Source organism: Lithobates pipiens, unplaced genomic scaffold (assembly GCF_037356315.1).
Source record: "Lithobates pipiens isolate NorthernLeopardFrog02 unplaced genomic scaffold, aLitPip1_a1.2 Scaffold_19, whole genome shotgun sequence".
NCBI lineage: Eukaryota > Metazoa > Chordata > Amphibia > Anura > Ranidae > Lithobates > Lithobates pipiens.
This window is the reverse complement of record NW_027507764.1, coordinates 128,761,714-128,778,422: the sequence shown is the minus strand read 5'-3', so window position 1 is coordinate 128,778,422 and position 16,709 is coordinate 128,761,714.

Genomic DNA, 16,709 nt, shown 5'->3' with positions numbered 1-16,709 from the left:
TCGGGAAACGTGGGCTTGTTGGCAACATTTTCAGACCACAACGGAATATGCTGCATTTTTATAATAATATTCCTTTTAAGATCACAACAAAGAGACAAAAATCGGATCCTAAAAGAATTGAGCTCTGTAATTTCAAAGCCATTGTATCTAATTTTTAGGGACTCATTAATGACAGGAATAGTACCACTGGATTGGCGCAGAGCCAATGTGGTGCCTATATTTAAAAAGGGAACAAAGTCTTTACCAAGTAACTATAGACCCGTTAGTTTAACTTTTATAGTTGGGAAGATACTGGAGGGATTAATAAAAGACCACATAGACGAGTTCTTGCATGAAAAAAATATTTTAAGCAACAGACAGCATGGATTCATGAAAGACAGAAGTTGTCAGACAAACCTGATTTATTTTTATGGGTGGTAAGTAAAACCTTGGACAGAGGGGTGGCGGTGAACGTGATATACTTTGATTTTGCAAAAACGTTTGATACAGTTCCGCACACACGGCTCATGTGTAAGGTAAAGTCTACAGGTTTGGAAATATCAATTTGTAAATGGAGAGAAAACTGGCTAAAAGACAAAATTCAGAGAGTAGTGGTTAATGATTCTTACTTTGAATGGTCTAAGGTTATCAGTGGTGTACCCCAAGGTTCAGTGTTGGGACCCTTACTTTTTAATATCTTTATAAATGATATTGGGTCTGGGATCAAAAGTAACATTTCCGTCTTTGCAGATGACACCTAGCTATGCAGTGGAATAACGTCCTTACAGGATGTCTCCAATTTACAAGCCGACCTCAATGCTCTGTCTAATTGGGCGACTATGTGGCAGATGAGGTTTAATGTTGAGAAATGTAAAGTTATGCACTTGGGGGCTAAGAATATGCATGCATCATACATGCTAGAGGGAGTACAACTGGGGGAATCCATAGTGGAGAAGGATCTGGGGGTTTTGGTAGATCATAAGCTCAATAATAGCATGCAATGCCAAGCTGCGGTTTCCAAAGCAAGCAAAGTCCTTTGCTGTATTAAGAGAGGTATGTACTCCAGAGAGAGAGAGAGATATCATTTTGCCCCTATTCAAATCATTAGTAAGACCTCATCTGGAATATGCAGTTCAGTTTTGGGCACCAGTTCTCAAAAAGGATATCGGGGAACTGGAGAAAGTGCAGAGAAGGGCAACCAAACTGATAAGAGGCATGAAGGAACTCAGCTATGAGGAAAGATTAGAGGAACTGAATTTATTCACTCTTGATAAGAGGAGATTAAGGGGGGATATGATCAACATGTACAAATATATAAGGGGTCCATATAGTGAACTTGGTGTCGAGTTATTCACTTTACAGTCAACAAAGAGGACAAGGGGGCACTCTTTACGTCTAGAGGAAAAGAGATTTCATCTCCAAATACAGAAAGGTTTCTTCACAGTAAGAGCTGTGAAAATGTGGCATAGACTCCCTGCAGAGGTGGTTATGGCCAGCTAAGTGGATTTCTTTAAGAAAGGCCTGAATTATTTCCTAAGTGTACATAATATAACTGGGTACTGACATTTATAGGGAAAGTTGATCCGGGGAAAATCCGATTGCCTCTCGGGGGATCAGGAAGGAATTTTTTCCCCTGCTTTAGCAAATTGGATCATGCTCTGCTGGGGTTTTTTGCCTTCCTCTGGATCAACTGTGGGTATAGAATTGGGTATATGGGCTGGTATGATATTATTATATATATATATTTTTTTTGTGGTTGAACTGGATGGACTTGTGTCTTTTTTCAACCTGACGAACTATATAACTATGTAACTTCCAACCCCCCCTCCCATATTTCTCCTCTCATTCATCCCCTAAATTGCTTTCATTCACGTCCCACATCCCCCCGTTTCTTCTTTCATTCTTCTTCAACCCCCCTCAATGTACTTTAACTTCTCTCTGCTTTCTGTGTCTGCCTTAGTGTACTGCCTCTCTCATCTGCCTTTAGTGCCTCTGCACTCTACTACTCCACTTTCTTTTGTCTTCGGCGCTCACCTTTTTGTATTGTACCTCCTACCTGTCTCCAGTGCCCCCTCTCTGTACTTCATTTGCTAGATACCTCCAGAGTCCCCCCCCCGTGACCCTCCCACTTTATTTCCCTCTTCTCTGTACTGAACCTAATGTTTGTTTCCAGTAACCTCCACTCTGAAAAATCAAATAAGGGAAAATAATTGTATTTTTTTTTGTTTCTTAGTATAGTATAAATAAACCTAATGGACTGTCAGCAAAAATAAAACCAATCCCAGAATAAAAAAAAAGATATGGAACCTGACCTCTGACCTCTCCCATTACAAATATAGTAAAAAAAACACCTGTTGTCTCCTGTCTGTGTAATGGACCTGATTTTCCAAAGAATGTTCAGATGTGCACATATGCTGGCACATCAGCTGCAAACAATCAAATAATGTGCTCATAGAATGTACTGTGTGCATGGACATGACACACAGACGTAAGTGCTTTTGTACAGAATTTACTAACAAGTATCAATGGGCAAATCTTCTTAGGTTCCATACGAGGGCGAGTTCAGTAAACACATCCACAAATCTACAAAATACAAACTTCATTGCAAGCTCCACTGAAGTCAGTTGGAGGTGAATCTTGAAATGTATGTACCTTTACTTTCAAGCCTAATAGGCAAGGGGTTGTCAAACAAAGGGCATGAGGAACTGGGCACTGCCAGGGGGGACATATACTAATATACACACAATTTTAAAAACCACAGTTCAGCAGGGAGCAGCTTTTTTTTTTTTAAATGAGGCCTAAAGCGAAACATTAAAAATATATCTTGTTTTTAAATATCAACCTGCCTATCAAGTGATGCACATATAGGATGTACTAAAGTAAAAGTGACATTTACAAAAAAATGTATTTCCATGCCATTTAAACTTTATTTCTCCCTTTACAGTCAAATGTATTTTTATTAGTGTGTGTTCCCATTTACACAGCATACCTAAGAAAAAAAATGAAAATATATTTCTTACCTTGCATGGCTGCAAACCTCATCCATACTTACATGTGTGGTTTGCTATGGAATGTATTTTCCAGCTTTTGGACATACTCTGGCTAAGGTTTGACATGCCTAAAATAAAAATATAATTTTTCTAGTGTTTTGGGTCAATCTTACAAAAGCTTTCCTTTTTAATGCCCTTTCTATGGGGGAACAAAACAGCATCTAGGAATGAGCAAAATGTCTCTGCATTTGGTTCACAAGTGATTCATCTGGTTTGCAGCATGTGCTCTTTAAGCTGAATCTTATTGAAGCCTATGGAGAGTGAATCTTGATGATCAATTCTGACCATTTTCGAGGCTAATAGGCAAGGACTTTTTAAAACAGACATAGGTAGCTGGGTACTACCATGGGGGACATGTACCAATGCAAAAATAATTTTAAAAAATACAATACAGCAAGGAGAGAGTCCTCCTTTTAATGTGACTTTGATGGTGGCATGAAAAACACTAATGCCTTCAAACTATATATGGTGTTATGGAACAATATAATTCTCATAGACAGCATCAGTAACACTGTATTCTGGCATCACACAATTTCCATGTGTAATTGATTTGTTTTACTTTCATGTTATGAGTGGGCATAAATACAGTAGCATTACCCTAATCTGGTTCATTTCAACCTGAAATATATATTTTTTAGGTTGTTTTGTTTGCTACACCTATTTTTTTTATTCAGAGGTAATAGACCTAAACTGAACTGTGTAAGTAGCAGCTACAACAGATCTAAAAGCTTAAACTCTTAATGAAAAAAAAAAAAAAACAGTTAAAGCACTCAAATTCATACAAATTGGCTATTGGCAAAACACTTTCATAATATAGTTTTTGAGCTTTTTTTGCAGTACCAGACTATATCGTCTTAAAAATGTATTCAAATACATGAGTAATATGTATAGAGCACATACATTTCAAAACCACAACCCCACACTCCTAAAATAACCTCTAATCCCCATATCTTAAAGTATTTCAAAAATAGAATTCAGTTAGAGATTGGCTAGTGTTAGGACAGTATGTAAGCCTTTGAGCTGGCAGGCAGTTGAAAGAGACAAAGATGCTTCTTGCAATAACATTTTGAATATGTGTTATCTGATAGACAATAGGCACAAATATTGTACAGTGACTGCACAGTATGCAAGCAGTTTGATTAGGCAATGATGTAGAAAAACAAGACAGCTTTATCTTCAAATAAACATTAGAGTGTATTATTTCAGAGACGACAGGTAAACATATTGTACAGTGGCTTGATGGTACCATAATGTAGAAGGGAAAGAGGAAGCAGGTTTCACCCTGAAATGAAAATTGGAGTGTATTATTTCAGAGACGATAGCTATACATATTGCACAGTGATTGGATTGTATGCAAGCAGCTTGTTTAGGTCACATAGTCAGAGGGAGCGACAAGGCAAGTTTTACCCCAAACTAACTTTTTTTATGTATTATGCCAGAGACAATAGCCACACATTCTGCACAGTGACTACACAAGTTGGAACTAGCTGTTTTAGACTGTACTGTGAGAGAAAAAGACAGTTTAGATTTTATCCTGAAATAATAATTAGTGTATTATTTCAGAGACTATAGCCACAAATATTGTAGAATTATTAAAAAGTTTGCAAGCAGCTTGACTAGGCCTTGGTGTAAGAGGTGGAGATAAAGCAGGTTTTAATATATATCCAATATTCCCAAGTGACTTGTGCAGATGTCCAAAGTGCTCCGTGCATACATTTATTCGTGACTCCAGTGTAACAAAATTATGAAGTGACAGTAGTGCTCCCCTTCGGTTCCACACTCACCAGATCTTTGTACCCCTGCAGGGGTAAAGCGTGAAAGCGTATGTAATCAGGTTTGCTTTGGTAGCAATATCCGTGGTACACGATTGTTATTGCAAGTGATTTGTGACAACAAAGTGGTTGTGATGAGATGCCTATCATAAAATTAATTTGTAGTTAAATGATGTATTATATATGCAAAATTGTATTCATTACAATCTTGTGCTTTTTTATCTTATCTTAGTTTGTGACGCTTTTGCAGAAACATGTAGAGATGGAATGATCAAAATATACAACCTACACGGAATTCACATTATATGTGCTTTGCATATTTGAAATTTTATGTTTGTAATGTTTTCTAAATAAAATTATGTTATTTTATATATAACACATGGTTTTTCTCTAAATCACAAATTATCTTTTACAAAATGTGGGTATTTTTTCTAGGGATGTGGTGCCCTTGATTTCCACTCCAACTCTGATCTATCTCTTGCTATAAATAAAAATTAGTTTTCAGTAATGGGGGCAGGCCAGCAGAGGGGCCGGAGCTGGTAAAGGTAGCAATGGCAGATCAGGAGAAGTGGCAAGAACTGGTAATGGTGGCAGGCTAGAAATGGCAGCAGAATTTCAAAGAAAAAATTGGTAGCATCAGCTGCATTGGTTGTTGTTCATACATAACCGTGGCAGGTACCCATGTTATCATTAAAGGAGTCTGTAAAAAAAAAAGTCTCAGTTAAGCTTACATGGAGGGGTATTGTTCTGCACGTTTTTATAATTTCATTGGTATGTAGAAGTTCAAGCACTTAGCTACATACAAGATTCTGTACACTGATGATTGCAATAAAAATTACAATGATAAAAGGCTTTCATACAGTTAAAATAAGAAATAAATATGTTAGAGTACTTACTTCTGTGTAAACATTTTGATAAAAATAAATAACCTTACCGTTTCTACTGCAGAACCATTTATATACAGGTACTCCTCAATTAACGACCATGTTCCGTTCCAACGACCAGGTCATTAAAATTGGTTGTTAAACGAGGAGCTACAGTATTTTAAGCACTCCAAACTACTAGACTGTACTGTATTGTGAAAAAAAGGCCCAAACACAAAACTCCAGCTCAATAGCATTGTTTTAATTTGCATAAGTTCAGAACACAACGAAAATTCTGTACTGTACTGTACAATACAATGATGTACAGCCCGTCGTTTGGGTGGGGAGAGCTGGTTGTAAGTCTGAGTGGTCGTTACACAGGTAAGTCACTAAACAAGGAGTATCTGTAATGGATTCCCAGATGAGAAATTGTTTGTTCTCTCTGTCAGAGTTGCCTACCCTAGCCTATTAAAGTAAAACTCCAGGCAAACAAAAAATGTGCTATCAGGCTTTGAGCTTGTGTTGATGGCTGCAGTTTGAAATAAATTTGAGACACTTCTGAGACCATTCAGAATTCATTGACAGGTGCATTTGACCTGCAGATAATTTCCTTCTGAGCTGCATTTTTATCTGTTACAAGGTAGATTTGCATTCTCATAAACTTGTAAAAGAAGGCAAAACTTGTCAGATGCAAACAAATGCCTGTCAACAAAAGAACAAAAGCTCTTACTAGAAAGAGGTAGAAATGGGAATGGAGGGGGGGGGGGGGGGTTTAAGGTGCCAGAAACAAAAGAATATATATAATATATAATAACACATTTTATTTAATACGTTTAGTTAAAAGCGGTATAACAATCTCAAATTAAAATTTCATGCTGGTGGGAGTATAACTACTGTAGTTATACTCCCACAAACATGCAATTTTAATTTGAGATTGTTATATCTTTTTTAACTAAATGTATTAAATAAAATGTGTTACTCTTATTATATATGATATAGTTTTTTGTTTCTGGCACTTTAAAAGTTCCCCCGTTCCCATTTCTACCTCTTTCTAACAATTTGGGAAGTGGTGCCTAGTTCCACCTATCCTTGGCTGATTCAAATATACCAACTTCAAAAGCTCTTACTAGTTTGTGGATCAGCTCCCTGTTTATTGGACAGAATTGATCTTGCATGGGTCACATAGAAAGCTAAATTGCTGAACTAAGAAATAAGTGCTTCACCCACTTGGCTGAACATGTGTACACTTTGATGATGTACATTGTAAATCATAAGAATTTAACATCTATTCAGAAATGCTAACTCCCTGCCTCTGAGAATGGGCTGGGACTCCTCTAGATACCTGTGCTCTATACCTGCATCATTTTTTTTACTCGCTGACAAAGTTAATTTAATATTTTACATTACTCTCCAGAACTGGAAAAATATTTTCACTCTTTTAGCAACTCTAGCAATGCAAGGATTTAAATAATACCTTTTGAAATTCTGTGCATTGCAAAATAAATAGCTGAATAGAAATAGCTGGATACATATTAAAAATAAAGAAATGCAAAAATTAATTTTTTATGTAGCTTTAGCAATTTTAAAAACAAGCTAAAAACCAATAAAAGTATATTTAACCATATCATGCTTTTGTGATTAAGGTTTTTTTTAGGAAGGATGAAGAAACTATTTGTTTTGCTTTGTCCTATTGGCCACAATTCCTGCCCCTTTTTCATCAGCTTATTGAAGATTGGTGTTGTGCAGCAGTGCAGTTTGAAAAATGGGTTGGTATAAAAATATGGGAAAAAAAAGCAACAGCATATTTATAAAGTGCACAAATAAATCTACAAAATGAAAAAAAGAAAAAATACACGACTGCTACCTAAAACATTATGAAACTGAAATTGCCTTTTGCAGTTTATTAATAGGTGTCTAAACTTAAATGTCTCCATGAATAAGCAGTGACATTTAAATTGTACTATATTAGAAAGAGTTCCAATGTCCCGTAATAAAACATAAGAGATTTTCTTTAATAAATTTAAATTTGAAAACACAAAATGAATACATTTTTATAAAAAAAAAATCAAAACTTTCCAATTTGAAGAGGCAACAGTTTAAATGATTTTCCTCTCGATTTAACCTACATTCAGTACTATCTCAGGCATTTTGCTACAGTGACCTCTGAGGCATGCTCAGATAATGCCAAAATAATTAAAGTTTTTCTTGCATCTGACTTTGCCTGTGAAGTTAAATCCCTCCCACCTGCAGGTGTATAGTGCAGCATCAACAGCTATCAAAAGCCAATTAGTTCGCTGAATGTAGCTGACACAATAGAGGAAACTCCAGGGTTTCTCAGGGCTCCCAAGAGCTATGTGCCAACAGTGAGACTGAAAAGTGGCCTCCTGGTTAAACATTCTTCTCTGGCTTTTTAATATCAGGCGTGTCACTGCCAATAACACAAAAATACCTCAAACTTTATTTGGTTTTATGGTTTGTTCTACCTATACATAAAGTGATTGAAGGCAAAAGATGGATTCTTTTTAGGTCAGCGTTTTTCTTTTAATGGAGACACAATAGTGAGTTTGTTTTATTTATTTTTTTACTCTAGTATTAACCAATAAAATAGACAACATTTGTATCGAACCATTTTTTGTTAATCATAAACTATTTGGTATTCTAAATTTCAAAGGCAGTGTAGAAAGTATACTATATTAATTGGAAAAACAGCACCAATAAATACCATGAAAATGAAAATAAATGCCACAAAGTGACAAGCCTCTGCAAATGTTTAAAAAAAATCTTAGGCTGATATGTAAGGTATTTTTTTTTCAACTAAAAGGATTAGCATATTTATTAGTACAGCATTTTAAGAAATAACATAACGTTTTCAAATGAATCAGCTCACACTTGGATTAATCTCTGTTTTTTAGACTCGCTAGTTCTGTTTAATGCAGATTTAACAAATGGAGCATCTCTCTTTATTACTGAGTTCTGACTACAATGCACATCATTTTGAACTCCAGATTAAATGAGAAAGGTTTATTAAATCCAAGTGAATATATTTCTTTGGTTTCCATTATTTTTACATATCTCAACCCCTTAAAAACAACATAAACATTGTACTAAAGCAAAGAATTAGATTAATTATCTAATGAAATTTAATCCCCTTTATAAATGTACAGTATTTCTATAATACATTCTATAATACACAGTTTATGTACTTCTGCACCTGCATTTAAATCACAGAACACTTGGAATGCTATGAAAATTATAACCAACTTTAAATAACTCATGAGATTGCTCAGTACAGTTTACTTTTACATTAACTAATTCTTTGCAATTAAGTTATGTTTTCTTCTACTCACATTCATCACAGGGAACTATAATTCAGTTCACATAGTATACTACAGTATAGACATAATATATCTTTATCAGTTTAATTACATTAAAATATAAACAACAACATTTCACCCACAATGTTGTACTGCCAACAATATCATAATTCCTTTCAGCCTTGTGTGATTATTAAACATTTTGGCAAAGTCACTTTCATTTTACTTCTATAGGCTAAATCTAATCCATATGGCTGGGCTTTCAAGCCAAACCTGGAAAGAAGAAGAAAGTAGGAACACCACCAGCTATACTGTCTTCTAGCCTTCAGTATACATCCAGAGAAATGTCAGGAAAACAGACGTAAATAGCATAATGTTTCTTAATTTTTTTTTCCAGGGTTATTAAGTAATTCTGTCATGAAAGAGATGTATACAATGGCGAGACGCAAAGTTTCGATCCGCGAAAGTCTTTTCTCATATGCAAATGTTGGCACCTTTTTTCTGAGAATATCAAAGGCTTCATTGAGGTTGAACATCCTTTTTCTCTCCCTGATGTTGGCCGCTTGCCGCTGGGCAGAGGTAATCACTCTTTTTCGCTTTTGTCGACCAGTAGGAGAACATACTGTATTTTCTTCCTCGCAATCGGTTTCGTCCTCGAGAAAACTTGTCAAAGGAGACCGTTTTTCATTAAACGATATTCCACCTTCTCCAAACGACGCAAAATCATAAAACCTTTCACAGATATCCTGACTTGGAGATGAAGTTACCATTGTGTTGTAGGGATGATGTTTTTGCCTGCAAGAAAATTCCATGACATTCACATCAGCACCAAACAGTGAGGGCTCAGTTACACCTCCTTTGTATTCCATTTTGTGATGTTCTTGGCAAGCAATCTTTGTGGTTGATTGAGGCTTTTTCTTGAGATCCTCTTCTTGATATCTTACTTTTGCAAATAACCATCAAAGTATAATCATGGTGGCAAGCATTAATATTTATATCCGTGAAGGTAACAGGATTAGGCAGAGAAAAGGAGAGCGAAAAAACAGTTGCATCTTAAAGTTGATTGAAATCGACATGCGTAATCTGAGGGCACGTGGATAGCCCATAAAAAGAGTATCTTTTTTTTAAATCATGTTAAACCGAGGAAGGAAAATGTCTTTTTCAAGTAATGGCTCTTAGATGTCACCTGCTGAGCCGTCAGAGCTGATGATCCCAGAACTCTTTAGCAGTAAGGACCAGGCAGTTGCTGCTCTGGCACTGTGCACTTTAGTAGAGATTTCTCCAATTGATATAGGACAAGTGTACTCTTACTCTTTATGATCTTTTGAAGAGGGGACTTGTCTGCAAAGGAGTCGAATAGAAATGTTTATCTTGTTTCCCAGTGCTGAGGCGGTTGAATGACAGGACCTCCATTAGCCTAAGCAAGCATTGTAGCAAACCCAATATTGCATTCCCAATTGTAACTGTTGGAATCAGCTTTATCCTGCAAATAAGTTTAAATATATTGCCTACCGTGTGGTAAAATATTTACCTTGGTGGTAAATGTAGACTGCTTGTTTCATTACGCATGTTTTTTATGCACTTTTATATTTGGAGGTAGAATATATTGTACAAAGTAAGTCACTGACAATGAAAAGAACAATGCAGTCAGTACAATAGAAAACGAAATACAATTTCTTACTTTATATCACACTCTTATTTCACTTGGTATTTTATTTAATTAGTTCAGTAGCCTATAGAAACAAATAATAATTAAACTTGATTTTCCTGGCTTCATTATATCTGACCATACATGTTACAATTTGATGTGCAATTTCATTTAGATCGAGCAACAGCTATGTAGTGCAAGGGCAAACCTGATCTGATTCAAACTTGTTGGATTATATGGGTGAGCCCTCACCATACATAGTTTGGTAAATATGAAGGAGGTTGTACAGAAATAGTACAATTAGCATGTAACCTGTATAGTCGACTTAACAAAATGAATGATTATATTAAATATTAGATTAGAAACACACATCATTATAGTGGTATTAAAACTTTTTTTTTTTTCTTAAAACAACAAACATGTCTATACTTACCTGCTCTGTGCATTGCTTTTGTACAGAGCAGCCCTGATCCTCTTCTTCCCGGGTATCCTGCCAGTGCTCCAGACCCCTCCTCTTTTGACAGGTGACCCCATGGAAAGCCGATTCCCTTGGCGGCACCTGTGTGTGCTCGCTCAAAAACACAGCTTCTGCATCCATACCTATATCAAAAGGAAATTGGGACTTTAGATGAAGCAGGTGGAATGCGGAGGTAGGAGTAAAAAGTTTTCAATTCATAACATAGTAATGATAGAAAAAAAGTTTCATATACATGCACATATATCCTTAGCACAAGATGTAGACATGATAAATACAAAAGTACATATCAATAAAACGCATATCATAAAAGATACATGGTAATAGAAATAATGGCATATACAGCAATATTATGGCCTGCAGGTGCCAAAAGTGCCCAATAACAGTGTCCGTGACCACATGAAATATACGTATATTAATACATAGCTGATATGAATGTAGCATCAGACTTAACTCGTAGCTCAACGCGTTTCATGAATACCTTCACTCATCAGGAGCAGATGCAACAATTGCCTATAGAATATAATAAATATGGTAAACCACACTCGGTATAGAGGGGAGTAAAAAAAAAAAACTTTTGCTATGAGTAGTTGGCCAAACACACTTACCAAGTTGGGCAGCTAGTGAAGCATGCATTGACACAGACCACAGGACTCAGCCCCCCCCCCCCCCCGCTCCCATGTCACAGCATTTAAATGACAGCATTAATCTGCACAGTGAGGAGCGAGAGAGCAGTGGTAGCCACTGAACACATGCACATCACTGGATTGGATTGGGCTCAGGTAAGAAAAGGGGGTGGGAATGCTGCAGCACAGAAGGTTTTTTCACCTTAATGCATAGAATGCATTAAGGTAAAAACCCTTAAAGCTTTAGAATCACTTTAATGTTTCACTGGCTCATTAAAATGGTACTATATCTAAAACTGGAAGTTCCCATTTCCCTCCACTTATCCCCCTCCATTAATATTTTTAGAGGGTTTTTTTTATGGGACCCAGTACCGATTTCTAACAGGTACCTACTCCCACTTCTTATCTTCTCACCTAGGCAAGGAAAGCAGAAGTTCAGCCTATCCTCTCTTTGCCCACAACCTCCTGGGACACAACTCAAACCTTAGGAGTCTGCGGGACTAATCAGAATAAGCAGCACAATCTCGCACATACACAATGGGGAGCTGGTAAAGAACTGGCCCGGGTAAACACAGTGCTCGACTCTTGGACTGGTATGTGGGTGTTTATTAAATCAGCAGGTACAGTAACTGTAGTTGCAGAGTTTTCATATTTTTTTTTCTTTTTTTTACAAAAGACTGTAAAGAAAGGAGAGTGATCTATTGTATTGTATATATGCAAGGAGGTGTGTAGCATAAAGAGAAATGGCAGTTTCTGTTTATCACTTCTGGTTGATTTCGCTATCATGTAGCCTAAAGTTAATGAGGCCAATTTACTAAAGCTGTTGAGAATCTTTACCTAATAAACTGGAGATTCACTTCAAGTAACCAATCTTCTGCAAGTTACAATCATGTGCAAATTCCTGTTTACCTATTTTATCTACACATTATTGAGTCTTCAAAGTGAACTGGAATCTTCTTTTTCTCATGACTAGATAAATTAAGCAAATATTTACTCAATTTATTGAAAGAAGATTTTCAACTCCTTTACTAAATCATTCTCACTGCCTCAGCTCTGAAATGTTATCACTTTTGGACTTTTTTTTTTGCTACAACTCTGGGAGGGTTCCAGCAGAGACATTGGGTCATTTACTAAAGGCAATCAGACTGTGCACTTTGCAAGAGCAGTTGCACTAATTTTCCGCAGAGCTTAGTAAATGTGGTAAAACTCTGCTGATTTCCATCATGCAATCATGTGCAAGCAAAAATGCTGTATTTTTTTATTTATTTGCACCTGATTGGTTATACTTTACAAGGTCAAACTTTACCACATTTACTAAGACCTGGGCAAAAATAAGCGAACGGCACTTGCAAAGTATACAGTCTATTTGCCTTTAGTAAATCCACCCCGTTGCTGCTTTCTCTACTATTTGCACCAATGCCCTTCTATTTGTCTCTCCCCACACTCAAATCTCTTTTAGATTGTTCACTCGCTAATATCCACATCCCTTATCTGTATTCTTTGTTGCCCGCAGGGCATTCTTTTGTGCAGTTTTCTCTTTAGCCCCTATCTTCCATGATTTTCCCTCAGCTGTGATCCCAGACCTGCCCACTTTATCCCTATCCAACTGTATATTACCAGCATGCTGTCTTAATCACCATTTTACTCAGTTCCACTTGTCCACAGGTCACATGTCTTTCCTTCAAATCGATTATGTTCTAACCTGTCCTTCGAATGCCCCATGTCCAGCAGGGACCCACCAGATGAGTGTCACCTAAAATAAATCTCAATTCCTCACGTCAACATAGTAACCCCACTTACTAGTTATATTAGCAACTTACACGTTGACATTTTATAAAAGGTCATCTTTGGTGGTAATATTTGTAGCTGCACTAGTTCTCCAAACGGTTCTGATAGTAGGCGGTACAATGTTACTACAAAATCTCATGACATGGTCCGAACTGATGATTTACAGAGGACACCAATATCAAGCCACTTTAAATGATACATTTAGGGTCTCTTCACACCAGATATGCTGGCATGCATTGATGAACACATGCCAGTGCATATACTGTATATTGTAAAAGCAATGTATTTCAATAGGAGCAGTTCACACCAGTGTTGCACTGATGTGTGTAGCCCTGCTGTGAAAATAAATGTTCCAATCAATTTTTTTTTAGAGCAACATGATGCAACACGTGTGTATGCATGTAAGTACACCGTAATGCACATAAACACAAGAGACAAAACAGTCAATTAATGTTTGCTTTACAAATAAAGTTTTGTGAAGTTTAAAATAAATAAATAAATGTATTTCAGCTGAATTTATGATGCAACGCAGCATGTAAATGCATTTCAATGCATATGCATTAATGTTCATTCATAACGCATATATTGCAGTGTGAGTGGACCCTTATATGATACTAAGGAGAAATATTATTTTCTAGACATCTGAGAATCATTTAGTACCACATCCCTTATATATGCATAGTATATTAAAAAATTTAGAGGATTAGGATTTTAAAAGTGCAAAAATACCAAACATTTTTTTTAGAAAATATAGCAATTTTATTTAAGAAACATTAAAATCAATATATAGACATAACAATGTCCTAAATTACCATGCAATACATAGAAAAATGCAGACTGGTTGAATCTCTACATGTTTTGCCACATCAATGGCTTCTTCAGGAGAATTGTTATCAGGCATTGTATATATAGTCACTATAGCCAAAAAATAAATAAAGACGTTTTAGAGACACAAAATATATAAATTTACAATTTTAAACACATAGATACACCTTATATTTGTAGCATTAACCCCCGAAAGGAGCTGCTGGTTATTTTTGGTCTTACCGTTACCTTCTGTTCTCCTTGTGACACGTCTAGGGGATGTCCCGTGGTAGATGACCCAGTAACTTGAGACTGACAATAGATCCACTTTCAACTTGGGATCAGAGGGTTGGAAAAGGAAGTTCAGGTACTCTCAATATCAAAGTCCAAAAATCATTAAAGAACTTGCTTACTTTGACTGCATCCAGAGAATAGCCATTCGCAGCTAGATGAACACCCAGGTTGGACAGTTCCTCTCTCACAAGGCCTAGCAGCCAACAAGGTGCTTACTCAGGAACAAAGTCTTTGTCACAGACGTTGTTGCAGAACATGTAGGGAAACAAAGCTTTAGAGCACTTGTAGGATACCTGAATCTTTCAGCCTGTTTGGCAATACCCACAAGACTGAATTCTTTCAGTAACTTCAGCCCTTCCAGGCTCTTGTTAAGAAAACCAACCTGTACATGGTGTTCTTCTAAAGAGTCCTCCCCTGGAATGCTCAAAGTACAATGGGTCTCTCCCGAACCAGAGACGGCACCCAACCACCTCAGAATCCTCCTTTAGTTTCCTTGCCCTGGGCTAGCCAGCCCCGAGGCATTACAGTCAGGTGGATCCGCACCCCAGGCCATGACCTTCCTGGGGGCTGGTCAGGAGGAGCATCTTAAATACCCTCTCCCAGAGGGCACAGCGAGAGGGCCACTCCCACTGACCTGACTCCAAGGGAGAGAGTAATTTAAACACCTGACCAGACCCTAGTTCCACACCTGCCAGAAGAGACAGTGCCCCCTGTGGCCAGGCTGAACATTTCACAGTCCAGTCAGACTGATACAGAAGTCAGAACTTAGACAATGCATAGTAGTCCATTATGCTTTACCGTTGAAGGGAATCAAAGAGGAAGTAAACCCATCAGGGTTTACTTCCTCTTTAAGGGTAATTCATTATCTGCCGTGGGAAAATCACCAACCTCCTCTCCCTCCCCTATGCTGGACCATCGCAACTCAACTGCTGCTGGCCTCTATATATACCCCCACACCTCTGAATGGCGGTATTGGCGCCAAAAGAGATGCAGACACCTCAGAAAGCCAGTGCGCATGTCTGAGTTGGAAATGACATCAGGCGTCCAAAACACCAGACGTCCAACGCGATGACACGGACATTGGCGCCATGAAAAGAACCTTATAAGGTGGCCTAGTTAATTTTAACCCAGAAACCGTGCATGTGTTACATGCATGCTAAGATGATTTAAAGCAGCAGGTTTAAAATAGGGCACAAGACAAGTACAAAGGCAGATGGTGTCAGCTAATGGAGTCCAGAAAAAGGACAACATCTGAATGATGCCCTGGGCATTCGTATGGTTAAGAATTAGACTAATGACCAAAATCTCAAAGGCATTGTCTCAAAAAGAGACATACCAGACAAAACACTAAACAAAGAATGACTCGAGAGCAAAAATGTATCAGATATTTGTCAGAAACCATGAATCAGACCGAAACAGAAGTACAGTTAAATCACACTTTTTTAATAATAAAAATAAATAGAACAAACGTAGTCAAAACATAGCAAATTCGGTAACCAGAAAAAATAGTCAGACAAGCCAGAAAGTCAGGAAGCCAGAGATCAGCGTATTGGGACAGCAAGCAGGATCTGGAGCCAGAAGGAATGTCAGCCAAGCATGTCTTTAACAGGAAGGCAGGAGATAGTCTCTGTGATGTTAACCAAGGCGAAGGCAGAGATCATCTGGGCTGGACAGCTTAAGTTGGCAGGACTGACGAGCAGGATATCATCAACAGGTGAGTCACTGTGGAGAAATAGGAGCTGGCAATTAGCCAACAGCTGAGTGGCCAGCTCAGTGGAAGGAAGGGCTGGGCCCAGCTGAGCCCAGCCCTGACAGTACCCCCTCATCAACGACCCCTCCCCCCTCAGAGGACAACAGGCTTGAGGGAAAAACGTCTGTGGAAATCACAGAGAAGGACAGGGGCATGTACATCTGAGGATGAGACCCAAAAGCATTCCTCCAGACCGTACCCTTTCCAATGCACCAGATTTACCAAAAACATATAATATGAGGTAAAACCTTAGGAGTTTCAATTTGTATTCAATCAGGCAGGCCCTTGCACAACATGGTTTTGTTAAACCTGAAGAAAAAAATCTGCAGAAAATCTGATAGTGTGT